Here is a 27501-nt window from a genome sequence, read left to right on the forward strand (position 1 = left end):
TCCTGCCAGCACTGAATGAAGATAAAGAGTTAATGTTGATTTTTATTTGTTAAATCTGTCAGCAAATTTCTGATCTATTTGATAGACATTACTGACTTGCTCAAAGAGGTGGACGTTGCTACAGCAGGAGTGGATGGACTCTCGCTAGAGTGACTCTGGTGTAGCTCTCTGAGAGGACCCAGAAGGTAGTTGTGAACAATTTTCTCTGCCCCAGTACGCCACAGAGATCTCTTCTGCTCAACATGTATATGAGGGCAATGAGAGGGTTATTCAGGAAACATGAGATATTGTCTGTATTCTGATGACACGTAAGTCTACATCTTCATCATGTCTGACTGGGGCAGAGCAGTGAAGGAAATAACCCAATGTTTTTATCCAGGTTTTATTTTTTTGTAAACCTCACACTGGTCACCTGAAGTAGCTGCCACACATTGAAACTGGGAAAAATGACAACAGTCTGAGCGAGCACATATTCAAAGTAAGGACAAGAAATTAAAGGACTTATTACTGTGTTTTCTGGACCTTAAAGCTACTGCTGAGTGTCAGCCAGAGGACTGTGAATAACTTGTGATCTTTAGGGGAAAAAACCAATAACAGGTTTTTAACCATAGGGAGTGGTTTGCATCATCAGTTTATATTGGTTTAGATTTTCAAGTCTATCTTTGCAAGGAAAAAGGTTAGTAACTTTTTAAAAAAATGCCAAAGGTAAACATACAGCATAAATAATTATGCAAATTGGATTTGTGTGAAACTAGACTTCCAGGGCTCTCACTCTAAATAGATACCATTTGTACAGAAGTTTGAAAATCATTTCTAAGTGACAAATTTTGTCTCGTGTGCATGGGATAGGTCACACACACACACACACACACACACACACACACACAGGTCAGAACAAAGGCTGCCAGTTTTTCAGATGATTTTCTCAAGTCTCTGTTCTCTGTTACACACCTTCTCCCCCTCATAACTCTTTGCCTCCTGCAGCTGCTGAAGTTGCCCAGATCCTAAATCTAAATAAGGCAGGACTAGTTGGGAAGATACCATGTGCAGTGGGAAGCAGGGGTGAGGATGCAAGGCACTGGGGAGGGAAGGGGGCTGGCTTGTGATCTTGAGCCCCAGGGTAGCTGATGGTGAGAGATGGCTTGTTGAGCTGGAGTGCATACAGAGCTTGAGTTTGTGGCTGGGAGGGAGGGGGCGGCAGGAGGAGGAGGCTGGGAGGGGAGAGAGGAGAGAGCAGCATCTCTATCTTTCTCTCCAGAGTACGTTGCTAACAGCAAGGGGAGGTTCAGACTTCCCTAATATCCATTATCCCCTGCTCCCAACGTGGTCACAGAACAGGCAGAGCAACAAAGAAGGTCTCAGAGGTAAGGTCCCCTTCAACTTGCAAATCTGTACAGTCTGCTCAACAGAAAGGAAAGCAGCAGTAGCAGCACGGGAGAGACTAACAGCATCTAGGAATAAAGGTATAGGGGAGAGTAGCTAACAAGAGGAGTGAGGAAATGTGGGCAGCAGCAGTAAGCGGGGAGAGGGATTCAGATCATAAATTAGCATCAGCTGGGAATATCAAGGACTGAGGAGCTTGTGTTCCAGTCCCCCAAACAGGAGGAGGAGGAGAGCTGGTGGGGACAGTTGCACTGTTAGGGCAAATGCTATGGCACCTGAAATACAAGGGACAAATCTGTAAAGCAGGAACCTGAGCTATTGTCAGCTTCTTTGTAGGCAGGGGCTTGGATGAAGGGATTGGAAAGGAGAGCACCTATATGTGGGAGAGCTTGTTCCCGTTTCCCTTACGCTCTGTCTTGCTTTTTGTTTTGCTTTTTTGTCTGGGTATAAGGCTAAGCTGCTGAGGCAGAGACCTTCACTTGTTTGGTGTTTGTACAGAACCTAGCACATCGTGGATACTACTGGAAGCAAGTAATAATAATAATAATAATAATATAGGAGTTTGTACTTGAATGTCCTGAATCCTATCAGGAACTAGGGAGTTATAAGGGAGAGTCCAACGTTGTTTTGTGAAATAAGGTTATTTAGGGATTTTATTTCCATTTTCATAACGAAACACTGAAATCAGAATAAAAAAGTAGTGAGCCTGGCATCTTTGTGCCACCTTGATAATTCCTCTGCCCCCCTCCCCACTCCAAGGTTTTAGGGAAAAGTTGAAACCAACAAGTGGTCTAATTTTGTAACCCAGGAATGGGAGTAGAGTGATTAGATGCCCCGATTTTATAGGGACAGTCCCGATTTTTGGGTCTTTTTCTTATATAGGCTCCTATTACCCCCCACCCTCTATCCTGATTTTTCACATTTGCTGTCTGGTCACCTTAAATGGGAGAAATGGCAATCAAGGTTAATGGACCAGGATTAGGTGGCATAACTGTAGTAGGTTGACTTAGATGCGAGAATAGGATGATGGAGTCATCACTTTCCCTTGTCTTGCAAAACCTTGAGAGGGTGAAACTGATTCTGATTTTGCTTACAGCAATGTAAATCCATTGATAACTGTGTAAGTATAAGTTTCAGACTTGCTGTTGCTTTGTTTCACTGTCAGATCTTCCTGTAATCTGTGAACACAGAGACCAGGAGAAGAGACGAGACACATAATTCACAACAATGGGGCTTTTCTTTCATCAGTTTTGATGACTGTATTAATTGTTATTTCAGGGCTCAAAGTTTTATTATCCCTTTAAAACAATACATATGTGGTTGACTTTGGGCTTGATCCTGCTTTATTGAAGTCAGTGGGAGTTTTGCCATTGATCTCACTTGGAGAACAAGATCAGGTCTTTTTTTTTTTTTGTTTTTAAGATAAACTATTTTTTTTTTTTTGTTTAAAGCCCTTTCTTGTTTTGTGAACAACATTCTGCCTCTTTTCTGGTGTCCAAGCCCTTATTAAATCATTTTTTTGAGGGTTAAAAAAGGTGAACTGCTCTTCTAACAAAATAAAAATTGCCGTATACAAAGTCACTTTTAAGTTGATTGCCAGTTAACTACAGCTTGTATTTTTTTTTAAAATTGAGTGTCCTGATTTTTGAAAGGAATAACTGTGATACATGCATTAAAAATGCTAAGATAACATTAAGGACATGTCTTAAGCCCACAACCAGCATGTAAATTCTGTTTGAAGCTGAAACTCTGTTTTTACTTGGACTTAATGTGACATTAGTTCGACTGCAGTTAGCTGTGCAAACTGGCTTTGTGTGAACTGAGCTCCACAAAGATGATTTTATTGTTGTTGCAGCTCAGATGGACCTGATCCAAAGCTCCTGGAAGTCAGTGGAGTTCATTCCATTGACTTGGTGTGTTTTTGGAGCAGGTCTGTGGTGTGAAATCAACCTCTGATGGGAGAGTCCATAAATACATAAGCAGAATAGAATGCATTAAGGATGGACTATCACTCATGTCTCTGAACTTCCTTGCTTGGTGGATTTCAGCCAGACACAATGTTACCATATGGGTTCATTTGTTTTGTTGTTGTTCAATTATAAATACCTGTATTCCATGTATTGTGTAAAGAGTACATACACTTCTGAAGGTTTTTTTTCTTTTAACTTACATCTATTGTCTATTTGTCTATTTAACGTCTCATTAAGGAATTTAATTTTTTGACATTATAGTTCACAATCTTTGAGATATTACAATGTTTCATAACAATAAATAATATTGACTTAGTATTATATGAATAGTGTTAAAATTATGGGAAAAGTCACCTCCTCTTATGAATTAGCCATTTTAAAAAACTTTTTTGGTGCTGTTGGGTTTCTTTTAAAAATCAGAACATATTCCATACTGGGGGCTAATGGCGTATAAAGTGGCATTAAAAATTTTTCAATTATTAGTGCAAAAACACTTCCAAAAACTAGTAAATTACATTTAATTAATTTTTTTTTGTTTCCTGTGTCCATGTTTGTGTATGCATACAATTTAAATATAACCATTTGAAATCTTGGATAGAAAAAACATTTGTAGAAAAAACACTACTGGGATTTTGTAAAAGCAGCAAAGAATCCTGTGGCACCTTATAGACTAACAGACGTTTTGGAGCATGAGCTTTTGTGGGTGAATACCCACTTCCTCAGATGCATTTAGTGGAAATTTCCAGGGGCAGGTAATACTCTGATACTGGGATTTTGATATCCCATTTTAGTCTAGGACAAACTTATCACTGAGTAATGAACTCCCAAAGATGATGCTTTTTTATAAAAGAAATACTGAAAAATCCATAAATATTGTAGCGATATTGAGCATACTTATTTTTGGGGGAAAACAAATTCTTTAATTTCTAGTGTTCTAGTGAACACAAGTCTGAACAGGGAATGGTAAGTGATCTGTCACTTCTTTGTCACCTTAATACAAAATAAAGCATTTGCTTGTTTTTCAGTTGTGCTGTTTCCTGTGAATAATCAACACCATCAATATTCATAAAAAGCTTTAGTGTGTATATATGTGTATATATATAAAAAAAAATCACAAATTTTACTCAAAATGAACATTCCTTGCTTTGTCTGTCTTAGATTGTGTTAGAGTGTTGCTAACTATTCAAAGCTTCTAGTACAAATATTTATTGCGGAATGTGGGCTTTTAAAATAAGAAACTGGGATGGGAGATGCAGTCCTTTGCAAAAGAAACTCAAATCTTTGTTAGCCAAAAGTCAGATTTTGCAGTGACTGCAGTTCCTATCTAATAACATCCAGAAAAGTTCTAACAAACTTGTCTTTTTTTCTTTTTGTATTGTGGAAACACTGTTCTTCTGCCATAAGCAAATACTGTCTTATTGTTTCCATGTTTATGTTCATGTGCTGAATAAAGACAGTCAGCAATCTATTTAAGTAGTAATATTACCAATGACATGTTTTTTCAAAAAATACAGGGGAACTGGCATGGACATGGAGTGTCTTACAGAATATGTAATATTTTAAAATATAAAACATGAATACTGGCAGAACTTTATATGGTGGCAATACTTTATCATCTTAAAACTGTACTAACAGTTGTAAAAGCAATCTATGGCAATGTTAGATGCTTTGTGTAATAATACAGTATGTGTAAATGAAGGAAAAATTATATTTGGAAACAATATTTGAATGCGTATTCATAAAACAATTAATACTAAGGGAGAATTGTCGTCAAAGAGACGTTTAAAGGTACCAAAGAGTAATTTGAATGTTTTCTTTAAGGAGTTCATCCTTGTATTAAAATTCACTTTTAAAAATGGCTACCTATAAAGTGGTAGATTGGTGGTTTTTTGTTTTTTTTTTTTTAAGCTACCCCTGTTGATTTTTAAAGCCTCTTAATAAGATTCTGGTTCTAGGCCAATTCTCTCTCTCTCTCTGTTTTCATAAAGAGAGGGGAGCGAAATGTGTGGATTCTGGCTTTTGTGGGAGAAAAGGGAAGTATTAGCTCCACAATATTTCCCTCCTTTCCCCCGTGCCCGCAGAACCTCAACGCTCCTAAAGTACATTTGTCAATAAGAATAATAGGCCAGATTCTGCCATGACGTACATCGTGTGCAGATTCAGTGTCTTTTAAACAAGGAGTTAATTTACAGTCTAGTTTCTATTACACATGTTGCTGAACACACCATCATTTATGATTTATTGATATAGTGCCTGATTCAAGGAATATTTCCATGCACTTCAATGGGTTTAGAGAGCTGAATCTGACTGTGTCAACTGGCAATCTATTCTATTTAAAAATAAGTTAAAAATATAATTTTTGTGATTTGGTGATCGTTTTCCTGTTATTTTTAAATGTCTCTCCTCCCCCGTTGCTGTATGACACATCTGCACAAAATAAAGGTTGAACTGGCCATACACAAAGTGCTGACATATGCACAAGTAAACAATCTGGATAAAAATAGATTTAATCTTACATGTTACTTAAGTGTCTTAATCTTAATCATTTTAGGTGTTACTTATAATAACAGTAACTAAAACATTTTCATACATAAGTGTGACTTTAAAATTAAGTTGCCTTTATATTAGTGTTGTTTTTGTTTTCACTTGTAGAGACAATAGAACTGTTGTTTATTGTGACTAAAAACAGTGATGTGGCTAATAAACTGTTGTGAGAAAGACATTTTAATTAAACGCCTGGTCCAAAGCCCACTGACATCTTTCTATTGATGTCAGCGGGTTTTGGTTCAGGACACAAGTGTTTAGATATCACAGAGATAAGTGTTCTTGTAAAGACATTTTGTAGACAGACAGATATAACATGAGGTGGGGTCAGTGCTCCTGCCACCTCTGCAAAGCTACTCACTGCTCCCTCTCGAGGGGACAATGCAGCGAAAATTCTGCAAGTTCAAACATGCTAAACTCTCTCCAGACTCAGTTCTGGTCATTGCTTTTTACAAAATAAACTCCACCACCATCACCAACAAAGGCATATATTGCTATTGCATGGTCTTTTGCTGTTGAATCCCTCGTTCTGCCATATTCCCATTCTTTATCATCATTACTTGCTGTGTAAAAGCAGAACATGGTATTCTCCTTGGAGGGAATTGTGTTCCCAGATCTGTAAGCAGATCTCCCAGGGCCACCCAGAGGTTCAGGGGGCCTGGGGCAAAGCAATTTTGGGGGCCCCTTCCATAACAAAAGTTGCAATACTATAGAATGCTATAGTCTCATGGGGGCCCCTGCAGTGCCCAGGGCCTGGGGCAAATTGCCCCACTTGCCCCCCCCCGCCTCTGGGTGGCCCTGAGATCTCCTGCTGTTCCGTGGAGACTTGAATGGTGAGAGACTGAGTGAGAAGGTGACAGGCCCAGGAAGGATGTGTCAAGGTCAGTGAAAATGGATTCAGAGGGAGTGTTATGGATGAGACACTGGAAGAATAAGTGCAGTTAGGCTGGAATCGACTCAGGGATGTGGACAGAGCAGTCCAAGGGGTTTAATAAAGTTTCACTTGCTCAGCTTCATATGCATTCAGCTTCACTCATTGTGAATGAAAAGTGGTGGCAGTACATGAGTTGTGAGTTCTCTGAAGTGCAGCAGCTGGCAGTGTGAGGTCATGGATTTGGTCTGAAGCCCCAGATTTTGCAGACACAAACCTAGTTCAACAATATGAGCTATACACACACCTGGCCATGCAGGAGGATGACAACTGCAGGAAAGTTAAAACTATTTTTTTATCTTTTTGGGCAACAAAGCAGAGAGGTCTGCACCACTCTAAAGCTCACCACTGCCTCAAGCCCCACAGCAGTCCTAGGACCAGTTGCTCTCCAAAGCAGAACAAAACGGTGGAACAGTTTTTACTAGATACCAGTCTGAAGGGGAGGGCGATACTCTCGTGTTACTGCTTATGCACACTGGCTGCTATGTCCAATTTTGGGGACTTGAGAGTCTCCGTAATTTGGAACAGGAGAAACTTATGAACCAGTAGACTCGGCAAGAGCCTACAGAGATCCTCACAGAACGGAGAGACAGAACCATCCGGAGGCCAACCCCACAGGAAGGGAGGAGATATCACAGAGAGACAGTTTACTAGATTCAGGTGACAGGGAGACAGAGAGTGGTTACTCCCAATGTGGTTGCCTGTTGAGGAGACCAAACTATCTCAAAGACAGGTTAAGTAACAGGCTATGTCACCTGTAAAGACAAGCCTCCAACTTGACTATGTGCAAGCACCTCTGGCTGAAGGGACATTGAGTGGACATCTGGTTGTCAATTATTTGTTTTTAATGTTTATATTAAAATCTTGTAAAATTGGGAAGTTGTATTGTGATCAGTGGAACTGGAATCAGAAAGCCTATATTCCCTGGAGGGATTGTTATTTGATGGGACACCAGAAAAGCAGGGAATGCAGGGTGTTAGGTTGGAAGTAACCCAGCCACATGGACAGAGCAGTGCACAGAGTTTAATAAAGTTTGTCTTATTCAACTTAACCTGCATTCAGCTTCATTCATGAATGAAAGAGGGTACACGTTATGCCTCCTGTATCCAATATAGCTTACAAAGAGGGAACCTTTAAGAGGGAACCTCAGTGTAGTTGCAGCCTTGTGTGAGACCCTGATAGTGCAGCTCCTTTGAAGACAGGGACTAGGGTCATAGTTTTTGAAGCATGAGGCATAGCACCTATATGTGGATGTGGCCTTCCACTGCTCCCACAGCCTATTCTGCAGGGGCAAACCAGCTCCCACAGTGAACAACCATGGTGCAACTCAATGAGAGGAAATTTTCTTCCATATGAGTCACCTCCTGAAGAAAGGGGTAATCAGGCCCATTGTGACTGGAATCAGACTATAAGGTTTGGTGGGCTGGCTGCTTTGGTCTTTATCGTGCTCTCCTTAAAATGATACCTAAGATACTGTTCCTACAAACAAGCACATCAGTAACTGATCACACAACTGGCCTTATTGAGTTCAATGGGATTGTTGTATGGGTAAAGTTACTCGTGTGTAAGTTTTTTCAGGATCAGGCCCTAAGATTTTGATAGTTGGATGATATTTTTGCTGCTGGATTACTGGGGGAGGTAGAAGAACGTGCTGTGATTGATTAATACGGCTGACTATATGTTAGTGCGCTTCCTCCAGATGTTAGCTGTTTAATTTTGTTTATGAACAGGTTCTGTGTTTGATCTGAATCTAACATTGGTTAAGTCGTTCTTGCCCAATTTTTTAAAAACTATTAGAAATTTGACAGTTGTAAGTACAGTAATTTGTCTCAGTATGTCATTTATAGAATCTCCAAGCAAAATTATCTCAAACAGAATTTCCACAAGCCAAGGACTTCATTCTATAAACCTTGCTCTTGTCTGCAATCTCTTTGAGCTAAATATGTTTGCTTGTGTGAATAAAGGTTACTTACGTCAATTAGGATTGCTGCATTGGGCTGTTTTGTCTCAGTCCTACAAAGCTTTATGCATGTGCTTAATCTGTGTGCTGGATTTCAGTTGATTTACGGATAAACGTATGCCTAAAACCACAATCTGGGCCCATATAAGTAACTTCATTTACAAGACGACTAGATACATCAGGCTAGCTAGATACATCAGGCTAAAAGGAAAAAAACTTCCTAACTCATATTTTTTAATTTGTTGAAGCAAAATTTCATCTTAATATTATTTATAAATTTCCATTTTGTATACTTTATGACCTCGATCCTACAACCATTATGGATCCAGGGCCGGCTTTAGGCCAATTCAACCAATTCCCCTAAGAGGGCCCCTCACCCAAGCCCTTCCGGTGCGCTGTACCAGGGTGGCCCAGCTTCCACAGGGGGCAATTTAAAGGGTCTGGGGCTCCCAGCAGGGACTGGAGCCTCAGGCCCTTTAAATTGCCACCAGAGCCCCACTGCTGGAGCCTTGGGGGCTATTTAAAAAGTCTAGGGCTCCCCTTGCTTCTACCCCCCCGGCCCTTTAAATAGCTCACGGAGCCCTGCCACTTCCCCAGGGCTCCAGCAGCTATTTAAAGGGCTGGGGTGGTAGAAGCAGGGGAGCCCCAGGCCCTTTAAATAACCCCCAGAGCCTTGGGGTAGCGGGGGGTCCAGCTGCCTCTGCCGCCCCAGTCCTTTAAATAGCCCCTGGAGCCCTGCCGCTTCCTCAGGGCTCCCGCGGCTATTCAAAGGGCTGGGGTGGTGGAAGCAGAGGAGCCACGGGCCCTTTAAATAGCCCCTGAGCCCTGGGCTGCTGCTGCTACCCTGGTGGAGGAGGGGGCACTTACCGTACAGGATAGGCTGTACCCCCATACCCGCACCCCTGCCCGCAGCCAGCCCCTGCTGCACCCCCTGCCCGCACCAGCCCTGCACCCCCTGCCCTGCCTGCAGCCAACCACTGCTTGCACCAGCCTCGCACCCCTGCCCTGTCTCCAGCCAACCCCTGCCGCACCCCTCTGCCTGAAGCCAGCCAGTCCCACACTCCTCTGTCTCCAGGCCTGCCAACCCCTGCCGCACGCCCCTGAGGCCCTGCCTGAAGCCAGCCAGCCAGCCCACCCCATCCCACCCCACATCCCCGTCTCCAGCCAGCCCCGCACCCATTGCCCTGCTTGCAGCCAGCCCCTGCCTGCAGCCAGCCCCACACCCCCTGTCCTGCCTGCAGCCAGCCCCTGTCTGCAGCCAGTCCCACACCCCCTGTCCTGCCTGCAGCCAGCCCCTGTCTGCAGCCAGTCCTGCACCCCCTGCCCTGCCTGCAACCAGCCCATCTGCAGCCAGTTGCGCACCCCCTGCCTTGCCTGCAGCCAGCACCTGTCTGCAGTCAGCCCCACACCCTTTGCCCTGCTTGCAGCCAGACCCTACCTCCAGTCAGCCCCTGCCCTGCCTCCAGCCAGCCCCATGTCCACTAGTGCCCTGCAGTTCCCAGGGCAGTAACCCTGCACACCTACTTCAATGAGAGGGGCAGGGAGCAGCTGGGACCCACACATGTGCACACCCTAGGGTGACCAGACAGCAAGTGTGAAAAATTGGAATGGGGTGGGGGGTAGTAGGATCCTATATAAGAAAAAGACCACCAAATCGGGACTGTCCCTATAAAATCGGGACATCTGGTCACCCTAGCACACCCCCAGGGAGCGGTGGGGACCCACACATGTGAAACGGAGCTCATTTCTAGTTCAGGCCCATCTTTTAAAAAAAAAACTTTAGGTAGATTTAACATACATCTGTATTTTCCCAGACATGTCCAGCTTTTTGGTTCTTAAATCGCCATCCGGGAGGAATTTTTAAAAATACGGACGTATGGTAACCCTATTGGTACAAAAAATACATACTGTGGCACATCCCTTAAATCAGAACTTTTTACAGGGAACCGGCTGCTAAGAAATGAAAGCCTTTTTTTAATATGGTTTTTTTTTTTTAGTCTTCCCTGCCGGAGCCCCGCCGAAAATGTTCGAATTGGGCCCCGCACTTCCTAAAGCTGGCCCTGTATGGATCCAATTAATTTTGAGTAGTATCTTAATGAATATTCTCACTCCAGTCATGGGAGTGTTTTGTGTAGTAAAGTGTTACTTAGTGTGAGTATGGGTTTTGGAATCTGGCCCTTCTTGAATAAAGGTTGTAGAATTGGTGTTTTATGTTTCATTTTCCTTTTCAATCTGGTTATTTTTTATTCTTGTTCTCACACATTGCTGCTAAGGCTTGTGTAGCCATTGAACTGTTTCTGATACTTTCCATTCTAATCAGTAGCTGTAAGTCCACATGACCATGCCAGCCAGTAGATAAAGTTGCAAAAACAACTCTGATGGGAAAATCAAAATCTAGTCTTTCCTTCTTGAGTGAAAGTTCATCTGTGATAAATCAGTACAAGGAATTTTGGCATAGTTTATCTTTAATGAATTAATTCAGGTAATCTCTAAGTATGACTAATAAGGGTGGTTTCCTTAAATTTAAGACAAATTGATTACCCTGACTTCCCACTGCCTATTTGTTCCTTATCCCAAAACTGTTGTAGGCTTCCATGTCAGTTTTAATATTCAGCCTCTATCCTGATTCTTCTCTCATGTGTGGCCATAGGAATTAAGCTAAATTTAAGGATTGGGAAGGGTTAGAAAGCTACTCTGGGTAAAAATCTTGTTCCCTGTTTAGTTTCATTTGTTTGTTTGGAGAGGGAATTGGGAGGGAGTTATCATCTTCATTATATCATGATTGGAAACATAGATCCTCAACTTGTGTAAATTGTCATATTTCCATTTGAAGTCACTGGAACTATGACAGTTTACACCAGCTGAGGAGCTGCTGCCCTCCCCCACCATGACAATACTAAACTCCTCCTTTGTTATTAAACCACCTTCTTTGATGCAGATATATTTTCACAATTTAAAAAATAGAATATTCTTTATATTTAGCAAAGTGCACTAGTGTTAGTTCACTAGTATTAGCGGAGTGGAAGCATTAACAACTTTGAAATAAAATGTACATGGATGAACACACATAAGTCACATCTATGTCAGCATCTAAAGGGCAACAGAAATCACTTTATAAATATACATTATCCTAAATATTTTCATTTCATTAGTAAAATAACTTTTAAAGCACTTTATATACATTAGTGAAGTAAGTCCCATGAAACCCCTCTGAAGAACTGTGTTAAGTACTGTCTGCATTTTGTATATTGGAACATAAGACTGGAAGGAACCTCCTTGGTCACTGAGTCTAGTGCCCTGCTTTTGCAAGCAGCCTGATTGGTAAACTGAGACCTTGTCTGCAGGAAAGTTTCCCTGCATAGGTTTTTTTCTATTTTTACTAAATTATATAAATATAACTAAACCAAAAGAGTGCATCATCATGCTTTGTCTAAAACAGCTTAAGCTACTTACCTTCTGAATCATAGCATCCACACAGCACTGTGCTTTTTCAAAATAAACACACAGCATTCCGGGCAGATATCCCAAGGTGCAGTGTTCTGCCACTAGGCTCAATGCATTATGGGTTATGGTGCATTGTGGGACATCAACTGGAATTCTGTGATTTAGGGTCAAGCTCCCATGATTCCTTCCACAATATCCCATAATTTGTCTGACTTTCGCTGTTCAGAATAATTTTCAAACTGTTTCAGTTTCAAACAAATGTTTAACAACTGTCAGGCAGCATAGAGGAAGAACTACTGAGCACTAGGATGCTGGCCATTATTAATATGATTAGGGTGCTCTAGAGGCATTGGAATCAGGCAGGCAGGTGACTATGGAGGAGATGGAAATTCACCATTGGGAGACCACACAGATTCTGGTGTAGGAGAATGAAACCAGTTATTTCTGCATGACTATTTCCTGGACCAGCTTGACTCAGTGGTGTGCCACATCTTGATGCAGCCAAGCAGCTCCAACTGGTAGGACAGGATAATGATGCAGACCTGGGATGACCAGCATTGTCTGCAGAACTTCGGGATGTGGAAGGGCACTTTCTGGAAATCTGCAGAGAGCTCACTTGGAGCTGTAGCACTAGACCACTAACATGAGAGTCCCCCTCAGTATGGAGAAGTGTGTGGCCATCACCCTCTGGAAGCTGTCCACCCTCGACTGCTGCCAGTCAGTAGCTAACCAGTTTGTAAAACAATTGCCAGGGTTGTTGTCATGGAGGTGTTTGCTGCTATTGAGAGGGTGCTAATGCTGCGGGTCATGAAACTTGACAATGAGCAGAAGGTTATTGATGGCTTTGAACACTTGGGGTTCCCAAATTGTACAGGGGCCATTGATGGGACCTATGTGCCTATTGTTTGTCCCCCCACCCTTCAGGGCATGGTGTACATCAACAAAAATGGGTATTTCTGCATGGTTATGCAAGGCCTGGTTGATCACCACGGCAAGTTTATTAATGTGGGGTGATAAGGAAAGGTCTGTGTGGCCAGGATCTTTAGAAACTCTCATTGCAGAAAACAGATGTAAAATTGAACTTTAACTCCCAAAACCACTATGAACATTAATGGTGGTTTCAACTGCTATTCTGGAAGATCCATCCTATCTGTGGATTTCCTGGCTTATAAAGCTTTGTTACAAGGCAGTTGGATAAGGGAAAAGAGCTATTTAAGTGTACCCTGAATAGCTGCAGAAGGAGTGTACATTTGGAAGACTGAGGGGAAGAAAGGTAGAGGTGTCTCATAACAAGTCTGGAGGCTTTTGAAGGATATCTGCCTCATGTTATAGCTGTTTGCTGTGTTTTGCACAATATTTGTGAGAGTAAGGGAGACAGCTTCACTGATGGATGGGAGGCAGAGGTGGAGACACCTTAATGCATATATCTTGAATTGATTTTATTAGGAAAGGATGGTATTAGGGAGAGCTGGACCTTAATGAGTGCAGCTGCAAATAATAAACTTTGATTTGACACATGAGACAGTGCAAATTTGTAAACTAAAACAGTGCTGAAATAGCCAAAGTACAGGCTGACCACGCTTGTGTGCAGACAAACACCAAAATGTGTATGTTGGATTGTAGCTATTTTCTTCATCTGCCAACAAAATGACAGATGAAATTTAATGTTGATAATTGCAAAGTAATGCCCATTAGAAAATATAATCCCAATTATACATACAAAATGATGGGGACTAAATTAGCTCTTACCACTCAAGAAAAAGATCTTGGAGTCATTATGGAGAGCTCTCCGAAAAGATCCAGTCAGTGTGCAGCGGCAGTCATATAAGTGAATAGAATGTTAGGAACCACTAGGAAAGGGATAGATAATAAGACAGAAAATACCATAATGCCATTATATAAATCCATGGTACACCCATACCTTCAATATTGAATGCAGTTCTGGTGACCCCACCTCAAAAAAGATTTATCAGAATTGGAAAAGGTATAGAGAAGGCCAACAAAAAATGATTAAGGATATGGAACAGCTTCCGTATTAGGAGTGAATAAAAAGATTAGGACTTTTCAACTTGGAAAAGAGATGACTAAGAGGTGATATGATAGAGGTCTATAAAATCATGGCTGATGTGGAGAAGGTGATAAGGAAATATTATTTATTCCTTCACATAGCACATAATACATAGCACAAGCCCATAATACATAGCACAAGAGACAGGGGTCACCCAGTAAAATTAATAGATATCAGTTTAAAACAAACTAAAGGAAGTACTTCTTCACACAATGCACAATCAACCTGTGGAACTCATTGCTAGGCAGGGGCGGCTCCAGGCCCCAGCACGCAAAGCGTGTGCTTGGGGCAGCAAGCCGCGGGGGGCACTCTGCTGGCGCCGTGAGGGCCTGCCTGCGGGAGGTCCGCCAAAGCTGCAGGACCAGCGGACCCTCCACAGGCAAGCCATGGAAGGCAGCCTGCCTGCCGTGCTTGGGGCGGCAAAATTCCTAGAGCCGCCCGTTGCTGGGGGATGATGCAAAAACTAAAACTATAACATTATTCAAAAAAGAACTAGATAAGTTCATGGAGGATAGGTCCATCAATAGCTATCAGCCAAGATGTTCAGGGTTGCAACCCTGGGCTCTGGGTGTCCCTAGCATCTGATTGCCAGAAGCTGAGAATGGACGATGGGATGAATCACTTGATGATTGCTTGTTCTGTTCATTCCCTCTGAAGCACCTGGCATTGGCCATTGTCAGAAGACAGGATACTGAGCTAGATGGGCCATTGGTCTCACCCAGTATGGCCATTCGTATCTTTGCCTTGGAGGGTGGAATGGCATGAGAACTCCGTTGCTTGCAATTGGGGAAGTGAAAGGGGTCTGTCCACATCCTGTGTTCTCAATAGGCTGCAGGGCATGGTTAGGTCGGGGTGTTAAACATGAGCACAGTGCAAGAATGTTCTGCAAATTTGTCTGCTTCAGCATTGTGTCCAACATTTCTGCATCTCCCTTTCTCTGTCTAGTTGGTCTATACATTCTCATCACAGCTTCTTGGCATATTCCTTGTTATAGATTCATAGACTCTAGGACTGGAAGGGACCTCGAGAGGTCATCGAGTCTAGTCCCCTGCCCTCATGGCAGGACCAAATACTGTCTAGACCATCCCTGATAGACATTTATCTAACCTACTCTTAAATATCTCCAGAGATGGAGATTCCACAACCTCCCTAGGCAATTTATTCCAGTTTTTAACTACCCTGACAGTTAGGAACTTTTTCCTAATGTCCATCCTAAAGCTCCCTTGCTGCAGTTTAAGCCCATTGCTTCTTGTTCTATCATTAGAGGCTAAGGTGAACAAGTTTTCTCCCTCCTCCTGATGACACCCTTTTAGATACCTGAAAACTGCTATCATGTCTCCTCTCAGTCTTCTCTTTTCCAAACTAAATAAACCCAGTTCTTTCAGCCTTCCTTCATAGGTCATGTTCTCAAGACCTTTAATCATTCTTGTTGCTCTTCTCTGGACCCTCTCCAATTTCTCCACATTTTTCTTGAAATGCGGTGCCCAGAACTGGACACAATACTCCAGTTGAGGCCTAACCAGCGCAGAGTAGAGCGGAAGAATGATTTCTCGTGTCTTGTTTACAACACATCTGTTAATGCATCCCAGAATCACGTTTGCTTTTTTTGCAACAATATCACACTGTTGACTCATATTTAGCTTGTGGTTCACTATGATCCCTAGATCTCTTTCTGCCATAATCCTTCCTAGACAGTCCCTTCCCATTCTGTATGTGTGAAACTGATTGTTCCTTCCTAAGTGGAGCACTTTGCATTTGTCTTTATTGAACTTCATACTGTTTACCTCAGACCATTTCTCCAATTTGTCCAGATCATTTTAAATTTTGACCCTGTCCTCCAAAGCAGTTGCAATCCCTCCCAGTTTGGTATCGTCTGCAAACTTAATAAGCGTACTTTCTATGCCAACATCTAAGTTGTTGATGAAGATATTGAACAGAGCCTGTCCCAAAACAGACCCCTGTGGAACCCCACTTGTTATACCTTTCCAACAGGCTTGGGAGCCATTAATAACTACTCTCTGAGTACGGTTATCCAGCCAGTTATGCACCCACCTTATAGTAGCCCCATCTAAATTGTATTTGCCTAGTTTATCGATAAGGATATCATGCGAGACCGTATCAAATGCCTTACTAAAGTCTAGGTATGCAACATGATTCTTTCCCTCTGTTCTTTTGTATTTTTTGCCCTCTGTTGGGAGCCATTCATGAGGTTAGCAAACCTCCCTTGACCTTTGTCACAGCTCACCCCTCTGTGAATCATACCATGTGCTAGGAGAACAGAGGAATCAAAGAAGTAGTTACTTTACCAGTATTATAGCCATCATGGAATAATGCAACTATGTTCCTGTTGTATACCTCATAAATAACTTGCTTCAGCTGGGGAAAACAAAGCTGCAACTAGCAGGAACAATCTTTCTGATTCTGGCCAGCAAGGGCTTGCAAGCAACCTCAGCGATATTAGCCATAATTAAAAAACTTTGGACATTGGCCTATCCTTGAAAATCCTTCAGCTGGATGTTGAAGGTCTCTGAGCTGCCAAGCCTTCCGTTCTTCAGTCCCTAGCCTCCAAATATAACATGGATGTAATCTGATTTCAAGAGACACATACCAGCTCCCTTTTTGCCAGTTACCTTAACATCAAGGTTATGACTTTGTGAGTTACTCTGCATAGAAAACATGGCTTTTCTACTTGTTAGAGGAGATCTTGCTGACACAAAACCTCTGCCATCTAATTCAAACTTCTGTGATATTGCGAGGCCATGTCTACACTACAAAGTTAAGTCAACTTTATGTAAGTCGACATCGAGCTTCTGATTTAAGCAAGTCAGTCTTGCATGTCCACACTACACTGGTTGTGTCGGCAGAATGCATCCTCACTAGCAGCGCTTGCATCGATGCACAGAGCACTGCACTATGAGTACCTATGCCACAGTGCACCTAGCCAAATGGAATTTTGGGTAGGGCTTGCAATGGCTTATGGGACCAAAACATTGGCGCGGGTGGTTATAGGAACATGGCGTTAGCCTCCCATGATGCACTTACCTTCCTCCTTCCCTCCCTGAAATCAACATCAAACAAACCAGGCTTTTTTGCGCCTTTTTTCAAAAGCCTGGGTTAGCCTCACAGATGCCATAGCACAATAAGCATGGACCCCACTCAGCTGTCCATTCTTGTGAGCATTACAAACACCTTGTGCCTTATCTACAGTATTTCTGCAGCCGAGACAGGAGCCGCCATGCAGAACAATGCAATGCCATGCAAGCAGCCCTGCTGCAAGCCATAGAGCGAAACAATTTGCAGTTGCTGGCATCAGTCATGCATTACCTGAACATGGTTGAGCACCATTTCTGGTCCCAGGAAACAAACACTGCCTGGTGGGATGGGATTGTTATGCAGCTATGGGATGACAAGCAGTGGCTGCAGAACTTTCGAATGCATAATGCCACTTTCCAGGAACTGTGTGCAGAGCTTTCCTCAGCCCGGAAGCGCAGCAGTACTAAAATGAGAACTGCTCTGACAGTGGAGAAATGAGTGGCAATAGCTCCGTGGAAACTTGCAACATCAGACTGTTACTGGTCAGTGGGACATCAGTTTGGAGTGGGTAAATCTACTGTGGGATCTGTTGTGATCCAAGTTTGCAGGGCTATTAATAGACTTCTGCCAAGAAAGGAAGTGACTCTGGACAATGTGCAGAACATAGGGATGGTTTTGCCTCAATAGGGTTCCGTAACTGTGGTGGGGCAATACACAGAATGCATATCTCTATCTTAGCACCAGAACACCTTGCCAAAGAGTCCAGAAACTGAAAGGGATACTTTTCAATGGTGTTGCAAGTGCTGGTGGATCACAGGGGCTGTTTCACCAACATCAAAGTGGGATGGTCAGGAAAAGTGCATGATGTGTGCATCTTTAGGAACACAGGTCTATTCAATAATCTACAAGCAGGGACTTTCTTTCCAGACCGCAAAATAACCATTGATGATGTTGATATGCCAATCGTGATCCTGGGAGATCCTGCTCATGAAGCTATATACCAGCAGACTGGACAAGCAGTAAGGACCAGTTCAGTCATAGGCTGAGCAAGTGCAGAATGGTGGTGGAATGTGCCTTTGGACATTGAAAAGGTTGCTGGCACTGTTTGCTTATTAGGTTAGACCTCAGTGAAAGCAATACCCCCATTGTTATTGCTGCCTGCTGTGTGCTCCATAATATCTGTGAAACAAAGGGAGAAAAATTTCTGCCGGGGTGGGGTGTTGAGTCAGATCACTTGGCAGCCAATTTTGAGCAACCAGATACCAGGATACTAAGAAGAGCACACTGAGGGGCTCTATGTCTCTGTGAGGCTTTGAAAACCATTTTCAGCAATGAGCCAGAGTAATGTGACACTTATCTGTGTTGTTCCTTACCAAACTATCCTCTCCATTACATTTCCTCTCCTGTAAACTCCACCCCCACCAACCACCATGAGTGGAATGAATAAAGAGCCTTTTCTCCTCAGTACATTTTGTTTTATTATGCACACAAACACACACAGACAGCAAAGAAAAATAAGATAGCAGAGTGAGGGGAAGAACGAGGAAAGCTTGCTTACAGATGCACTGCAATAACAATCAAAGATCTGGCAATGGGCGTCTTCTGTTCTTTCTAACCTCCCCTAGTGCTGAGTGCAAGGGATACCGAACTCCCCCATCCCCAGCCTCACAGGACATTTGGGGAAGGAGGATTGAGAACTGGGCAATGATGGCAGCAAATTCACCCAGCTGCCTTTCTTGAAGCTCAACCAGATGCCTCAACATGTCTGGTTGCTCCTTCATAATCTGCAGTATTTAATCCTGTGTGGCATGCTCTTGTTCCCTGCATGCCAGGTTCTCGGACAGTGAAATCCTCCATGCTGTGAGCTCCGTCTTTTCAGTCTCAGAGACACGCATTAACTCATTGAACATGTCCTCCAGAGTTTTCTTTTTCTACCTTCTAATCTGTGAAAGTCTCTGTCCCGGTGTGGAGGATGCGCATACGGACAAGTTTCAGCTGAAAGGAATGCAAAGCACAAGGGTACATGGACAGTGCATACATTGTTTCTGGTGTAAGGTTGATTTTTTTTTTATAAAACCCCCTAGTACACTTCACTGCAAGCCACAACGTAATCACAGTTGCTGGCTTTTGCAAGAGTTGGTTTGCTGCTCCAGCCGTGGTGAATATGGCCACGAGGCATGGGCGAGAGGTCTTGTGCTCCTGATTTTGTGAAGACAGACTTGGGAGCACAGTTTGGCACCTGAGAAATGCTCTCTTTTCCCTAGCAAGCTGGATGGTGCTTAAAGACAGGCACCAGTGTAAAGCTCCCAAATAGTTTGTTTTTTTACCAAGGTGGCACCAAGTTGTGGGGAAGGGAGACAAACAGGAAACCACCTCCCCTTTTTTTCAGTGCTGGTTCTAACCACAGCTGCAGCACATTAGGGAAAGCCTGGCTATATGACACAGAGTTCACCAAAGGGGGGCAGATTACTTGTGGAATTGTTTGCGGTTTAAGGGCTAGCACTGAAAATTTTCCTCGTTTCCCCTAGGTGACCCTATGCGATATCACTCTCTTGAGGGTAACAGAGGTGGCAAGGGAGTAGATGCTGCAAGTGTCTGGGTACAGACCTGGTCCTTATGTTGCAATGCTGTGTGCTGCAATGATGCCAGCGCAGTTAATAGTGGAGTGACATGGGAAAGTGTCCTACTGTGGTAGAAGAAATAAGGCAGCCTTTCCCCGAAACCTTGTGCAAAGGAGTGCAGAGTATCTCCACGAAAGCTTCCTAGAGATCTCCATGGAGAATTCCTGGGCCATCCCTGTGCACATAAAGAGTCTTTTTTGGCGGGGGGAGCACCCTCTGCATAGACGAAGTGGCCACTGACACCCACTACGTGGTTTTTTTTCAGTTTAAACATAAAAAATAACATGTAACCCCTACAGTTTACCTGGAAAATATACTCACCAGAGGTGCCTTCCCCGGCATCATGCTCAGCCGCCAACTGGTCCTATGAAGAGATTAGCTCGAGGGTTAAAATCAGTTCTTGGCTGCTGGGGAGAATGGATCCTCCAGTTTCCCGCCTCCCATTCTCGTCCTCCTTGTTAACAATATTGTCCTTGTTGTTGCCCTAGGTCATCTGGGAATCCTGGTGGTATCCATGCTGTGTTTTGCGGTAGTGATGGGGTCACCAACGAGAATTGCTTGCAGCTCGTAAAAGCAGCATGTCTCTGGGGCAGAACCAGAATGACTGTTCACCTCCCTTGTCTTCTGGTATACTTGCCGAAGCTCCTTTATTTTCACACGGCACTGCTGCCATGTCCCTGGTGTAGCCCTTCTCCCCCATTCCTTGTGCGATCTTGGCATAGATGTCAGCATTTCTTCTGCTGGATCGGAGCTGTGCTTGCACAGACTCTTCTCCCCATACAGCAATAAGATCCACCACCTCCTATGTACTCCATGCTGGAGTGCGTTTACGGCCTTGAGTCTCCATAATCAGCTGTGCTGGCGAGCAGTCCACGCTAATCAAATGGGAAATGAAAATTCAAAAGTTTCCAGGGCTTTTACAGGGAACTGGCTGTTTCCTGTGTACCTGGCTCACATGCAGTGGAGTTGAAAGTGCTCTCCAGAGCGGTCAAAGCCAAGCACCGTGGGACACCTCCTGGAGGCCAATTTATTCGAATTACACAACACATTGTCTACACTATCCCCATGTTAACTCATGAATGTCTAATCAAGCGCTATGCCTCTCACAGAGGTGGAATACAGAAGTCAACTTTACAGGTGACTTAGATCAGTGGAAGGGACTCGGTATTGTAGACACATACATTATTACATTGACTTAATGCAGCTTCTGTTGACCTAAGTTTGTAGTGTAGACCAGGCCTGAGTCAGTCATTTCAGTGTGGCAAATGTGTACAAACCCCCAGCCAACCCGCCTTATCCTAAATATTCTTCCTAAGCTCCCACAACCTTCCATCTATGCTGGAGATTTTAATAGCTCCCACACCACCAGTGAATACAGAGAGCCAGAGTTGACCTTTTGAAATGGGCCTTATTCTATGATCTTTACCTCATTCATGATCCAAAACAAAGGGGTACTTTTCATTCTGCCAGATGGAAGCAAGATTTCTCCGCTGACTTCACATAGACCATCAGCACGGGCAATCATCCACTTCAAACTATAAACCATGTATTGGAAAACTTCCTTAATGGTCAACACTGTCTGATCTTTTCCAAAGTTGGAGTAACCATAGCTATTGTGAGTATCAATAAAAATCCTCAGTGGAACGATAAGAAAACAAATTGGCCCAGCTTTACACAATTCAAAGACCCCTGTATTATTTGTATCCTACACAGTATCTCCAAGTTTATACGCAGGACACAAAAGCCATCCACAAAGGTGCCATGAAATCAATTCCAAGATGTTGTTATAAGATCTGCATTTCCTGTCCTGATGATCAATGTGCAGAACTCCTCAAGCAATTTGAAGGAAGTACATTTCCATGCATATTTTAAGACAACTTGAACAGAAGAGCAAGATGGGAGCAGGCCATCACGGAACTAAATACATCATGCTACCACAGAACTAAACACATTAAGATCCAGCCAAAAAGCCTGGCACTAATCAGAAAACTTGGTGCTGCTCAGCCACATTCAGCACAGCACCATCACCCAGTTTCTCCAAATAGCATTGTTACCCACCTGATAAATTTCACAAAGGCAGATAAGGACAAAGAGTTTGAAGGAGAAGTGAAGAATAAAATGGTGTGTCGATACAAAGAGTGCATACCTGAAACTTAACAGGATCTCCAGCCTTTCACCACAGTTGAAATAAAAAGGTCAATTAAAACATTGAAAACAGGTAAAGCTTATGGGTTTGATAATCTCTCCCAAATTCCTGAAGAACCTGGGATAAACTAGCAGACAATGGCTAGCTAGAGTCATCAAGGAGAATAAAGTAGCTAAGATCTGGTGTAAATCAAAAGTAACAGCCTTGCCAAACTCTGAGAGAGACTATCAACTTTGAACAAGCTACCACCCTATCTTCTTGCTAAGCTGCATGTACAAATTATTCAAAATGCTTATCTCTCAAAGAATTCCCACCACTGTTGATGATATCATGAGTGTAGATCAGTGGTTCTCAAAGTTTTGTACTGGTGGCCCTTGTCATATAGCAAGTCTCTGAGTGCGACCTCCACTTATAAATTAAAAACACTTTTTTATATATTTAACACCATTATAAATGCTGGAGGCAAAGCAGAGTTTGGGGTGGAGGCTGACAGCTCGTGACCCCCCATGTAATAACCTCGTGACCCCCTGAGGTGTCCCAACCCCCAGTTTGAGAACCCCTAGGGTAGATCAAGCAGGTTTCAGACCAAACCGCAGCACCTATGATCAAGTGCTGGCACTCACTACCTACATTGAGAATGGGTTCCAGATCAGGTGGAAGACAGATACAGTATTTTATTGCTGCGTATGATGCAATCTTCCATACAGGCATACTGTACAAATTGTCATTGGTCCTTCCAAAGTGGGTAGTACTGGCTGTGGAACTGTTGAGAGGCTACTGGTTCCAAGTTTCACTTGGATGAAAAGCCAGCTCCCCTATGTCTCAAAACAATGGTTTACCTCAAGGCTTAGTCCTAGCACCAACACTTTTTAACTTCTTCACAAATGATCTTCCCAACACCACTGCCAGGCACTTCATTTATGCGATGGTGTCTATCTGGCAGTACATGACCAGGATTTCAGTCACCTAGATGAACTCCTGAATGCCAACGCAAAAGATGCAAGACTTAAACCTAGTACCAAAAGGACAATTTCCAAATAATTATACCCGTTCAACACAAAGGCCAGCAAACAGTGCAGTATCTTTCTGAATGGGCATAGACTGAGCCACAACCCAAAGCCTATGTGCCTACATGTTACACTGGACTATACTTTGACTTTCGAGGAACACATACCAAGACTTTACTGAAAAAAACAAGAAGGAACCTGATCAGCAAATTAGCTGGTTATACCTGGGGAGCTAATGAGCAGACACTAAGAAACTCTGGGCTTGCCTAGATCTATTCTGCAGCAGAGTACTGCTCTCTTGTGCAATTCAGCTCTTCTCACACAGGACTAGTAGACACTCACTTGACTGAAGTCATGTGTAAAACAGGTACAATGAGACCAAGCAATCAGGCCTGGCAGCCAGTTCTGTCCAACATTGCCTCTCCTGACACCAGGCTACAAGTTACCTTGCAGAATCTGCTCCTTAAAGAGCAAGACATGCCCCATCTACTGATTTAAAGATGTGTGTAATCCACCAAGACACCATATCAGCTCAAGGCATCCTGTTTGGACAGTTCCCTTAAGGAACCTCAATAACACCTTCAGGTGGCGTACTACAGGGCAAGAAGAAGCTTCAAACACAGCTAGGGTGACGAGATGTCCTGATTTTATAGGGACAATCCTGATATTTGGGGCTTTTTCTTATATAGGTGTCAATTACCCCTCACCCCCTGTCCCGATTTTTCACACTTACTATCTGGTCACCCGAAACCCAGCTGACCCCTATCTCATGACAGATCCAACGGTCCAGCTCCCTGGTTATGATCTTCCATGCCATCTTTGGGTATAGCTCAGTCACTTCACATGGGCTGCTAATGACTATAAGTGGGACCTGGTATCTTCTTGCTTTTTCTTTTAAAATCGCCTCAGATGCAATGTGTTTGTCTTAATTTTATTTCTCAGCTACCTGGCAATCGTGCTTAGTGCTGCATAGCTGGGGGTTAGGGAATGGAAACATCAAACACTTTGGAAGTAGAGGGGCAGTGCGGAGTTTTGATGTCTGGGCATGGGATTTTTTTTTATAAAGCCATCTTTAATAATTTCAAGTGCAGGACTGAAGGTGCTGCATAAGGATGGACACATCTGTCCTCTGCTTTAAAGATAGCCAGGAGACATGGCAGCACATAGCTGGTATCTAGAAGAAAGGTTTCCAAATCCACCATAAGAAGCATGAGTGGGACAGAATTGAAATGTAGATCTTAATACATATGATCTTGTCAGGCGAGATGCAGCTCACATTGGTCTGGTTATTAATCTGGATTCATCTCTGTCTCTGGTCATTATCACTGAGCTGCCTCCAGCCCTAGATTACAACTAGCTCAGTGTCAATCTGTCTGGAAGGGACATTACATTGGTGGCAACTGTAAATATTTGGGCAGTTTCATAGACAGTGCTGGAGAATGTTTGAAAGATGTGGATGCTTGTATAGCAGCAATTACTTCCATGTTGCAGGTCCTTCAGCAGCCTCTGTGGGGAAGTCATGACACCAAGCTAGCTATGAAGCTGCAGATCTATAGAACTGATATTATACGGATTCTGTTTTATGGCAACTAGCCAACTATAAAAGCAGTTTCTCCTCCTTTGGTGTTCACACCTCAACTGCTAGAAGAGGGCCTCTTCCTCCCTGATTGAACTAACCTCGTTATCTCCAGACTGATTCTGGCCTGCATATTTATACCTGCCTCTGGAAATTTCCATTACATGCATCTGACGAAGTGGGTATTCACCCATGAAACTTTATGCTCCAATTCATCTCTTAGTCTATAAGGTGCCACAGGACTCTTTGTTGTTTTATGGCAGTGAAACAGGAGCACTAAAAAAGACTAAAGAGTGGTGGCTGATTGATGTTTTTGATTCTCAGCATCTTCATCAGCTGCTTCATATTAAGTGTCAAGATACGATCAGAAATTAGGATATTTGTAGCTGAATCCAGCAACCCCCTCCATTGGTTGTGTATCAGTTTTGGTGGCTTTCTTATTATGAACATATTAGAATTGAAGATCAAATTAAGAAGCCTGTGTATCAAGGAATGTTGCAGCACACCAGCCATCACATTGCTGCCAAAAGCTTCAGTGGTGTGATTTAAGACTGCTAATGATGGACCTAATAGCAATGGGGGACTTCAACTCCAGCAGGCTCAGTTAAAAGGAGCTACAGAGCCCGAGCAGGTCAGTTCCTATCTGGAAGACTAAAACTCTCCAGGCGAGGAGGCCTGGGAGAGACCCTTCTCAAGCAGGGGAAAAATGGAGAGAACTCAAGGCTTGTAACCCTAAGGTAATGGATGAAGGTGATGGGACCAAGAGGGAAGCAGCCCAGGGAATGCAGCAGCAAACAGTGGTGCTGTTTACAGGATCCCTGGGTTGGGACCCGGAGTACTGGGTGGGCCTGGGTCCTCGCAGTGGCCAGGGAGGAAGTAGCTTGAATCCCAAAAAGGGGACACGACCTTTTTCTAAAAGCCTGAGAAAGGGGCTGGAATTTAAATAGGCCTGAAGTCGGGGATGAAGACTCTTGAGGGGACCAACCATTTGTTGAACTTTGTTACTCTGGAAAGGGTTCATCCATTTTTGATTGTGTGATTTGGCTGGAGGGCTGAGCCACTGAAGACCCACTTAGTGAGGCCAACAACCTATAGGGGGTGCCAGGAGCAGGGGAAAAGGTTGCAATGTCATATCCAGCTGAGAGGAGGCACTACCAAAAGTGAGTCCCCCTGTCACAACTATGTGTCTGATAAATCTGTTCTGTACTATAGGTTCAACCAATTTGCTTGGTACTGAAGTTAGGCTTCAGTAGTTGCCAGGATTATCTCTGGAGCCTTCTAAAAAAATTGATGTTACTTTAGCTGTCCTCCAGTCATCTGATACAGAGGCTGATTTAAACGATAGGTTACATAGCACAGTCAGTAGTTCTGAAATTTCAGAACTCTTGGGTGACTACCACCTGATCTTATTACTATTTAATTTGTTCCAAAAACCTCCTCTATTGACACCTCAATCTGGGACAGTTCTTCAGATCTGTCACCTAAAAAAAGTGGCTAAGAGGAATCTCCTTCACATCTTCTGCCGTGAAGACCAATGCAAAGAATTCATTTAGCTTCTCCACAACAGCCTTGTCTTCATTCAGTGGTCCTTTAGCACCTGGATCATCCAATGGCCCCACTAGTTGTTTTTCAGAAGCAGGAAGCCTGCCAAATTTAATTTTATTTTGCTGTTTAGTTTTAGTGTCTTTTGCTAGTTGTGCTTCAAATTCTTTTTTGGCCTGCACTTGGAGGAAAGGAAGGTGATCAGGAACAGTCAACATGGATTAACCAAGGGCAAATCATGCCTGACCAATCTGATTGCCTTCTATGTTGAGATAACTGGCTCTGTGGATATGGGGGAAGCAGTGGACATGCTGTACCTTGACTTTAGCAAACCTTTTGATATGCTCTCCCACAGTATTCTTGCCAGCAAGTTAAAGAAGTATGGATTGGATAAATGGACTATAAGGTGGATAGAAAGCTGGCTAGATGGTCAGGCTCAATGGGTAATGATCAACAGCTCAATGTCTAATTGATAGCCAATTATCAAGCGGAGTGCCCCAGGGGTCACCCCTACGGCTGGTTTTGTTCATCATCTTCATTAATGATCTGGATGATGGGATGGATTGCACCCTCAGTAAGTTCACGGATGACACTAAGCTGGGGAGCGGGGTAGATAGGCTTGAGGGTAGGGATAGTGTCCAAAGTGACCTAGACAAATTGGAAGATTGGGCCAAAAGAAATATGATGAGGTTCAACAATGAGAAATGCAGAGTCCTGCACTTAGGATGGAAGAATCCCATGTACTGATACAGGCTGGGGATTGACTGGCTAAGTGGTAGTTCTGCAGAAAAGGACCTGGGGATTACAGTGGACAAGAAGCTGGATATGAGTCAACAGTGTGCCCTTGTTGCTAAGAATGCTAATGGCATATTGGGCTGCATTAGTAGGAGCATTGCCAGCAGATCGAGGGAAGTGATTATTTCCCTCTAATCGGCACTGGTGAGGCCACATCCGGAGTATTGCGTCCGGTTTTGGGCCCCCCACTACAGAAAGGATGTTGAAAAATTGGAGAGAGTCCAGTGGAGGGCAATGAAAATTATTAGGGGGCTTGGGCACTTGATTTAGGAGTAGAGTCTGAGGGAATGGGCCTTATTTAGTGTGCAGAAGAGAAGAGTGAGGGGGGATTTGATAGCAGCCTTCCCCTACCTGAAGGGGGGTTCCGAAGAGAATGGAGCCAGGCTATTTTCAGTGGTGGCAGATGACAAAACAAGGAGCAATGGTCTCAAGTTTCAGTGAGGGAGGTCTAGGTTGGATATTATGAAAATCTATTTTACTA

General features: G+C 43.3%; 1 protein-coding gene across 2 annotated transcripts in view; it reads left to right on the forward strand.

The window, feature by feature from the left end:
• The first annotated feature begins 1290 nt into the window (after positions 1-1290).
• The window catches only part of GREB1 (growth regulating estrogen receptor binding 1), a 168547-nt gene continuing 142336 nt past the window's right edge, over positions 1291-27501 (forward strand). For both annotated transcript variants that reach the window (XM_050950525.1, XM_050950526.1), the window contains exon 1: positions 1291-1364. The gene's annotated coding sequence lies outside the window, so the exon portion shown is untranslated. The remainder of the gene's footprint in view (positions 1365-27501) is intronic.

The sequence above is a fragment of the Gopherus flavomarginatus genome, chromosome 4 (assembly GCF_025201925.1).
Source record: "Gopherus flavomarginatus isolate rGopFla2 chromosome 4, rGopFla2.mat.asm, whole genome shotgun sequence".
Classification (NCBI taxonomy): domain Eukaryota; kingdom Metazoa; phylum Chordata; order Testudines; family Testudinidae; genus Gopherus; species Gopherus flavomarginatus.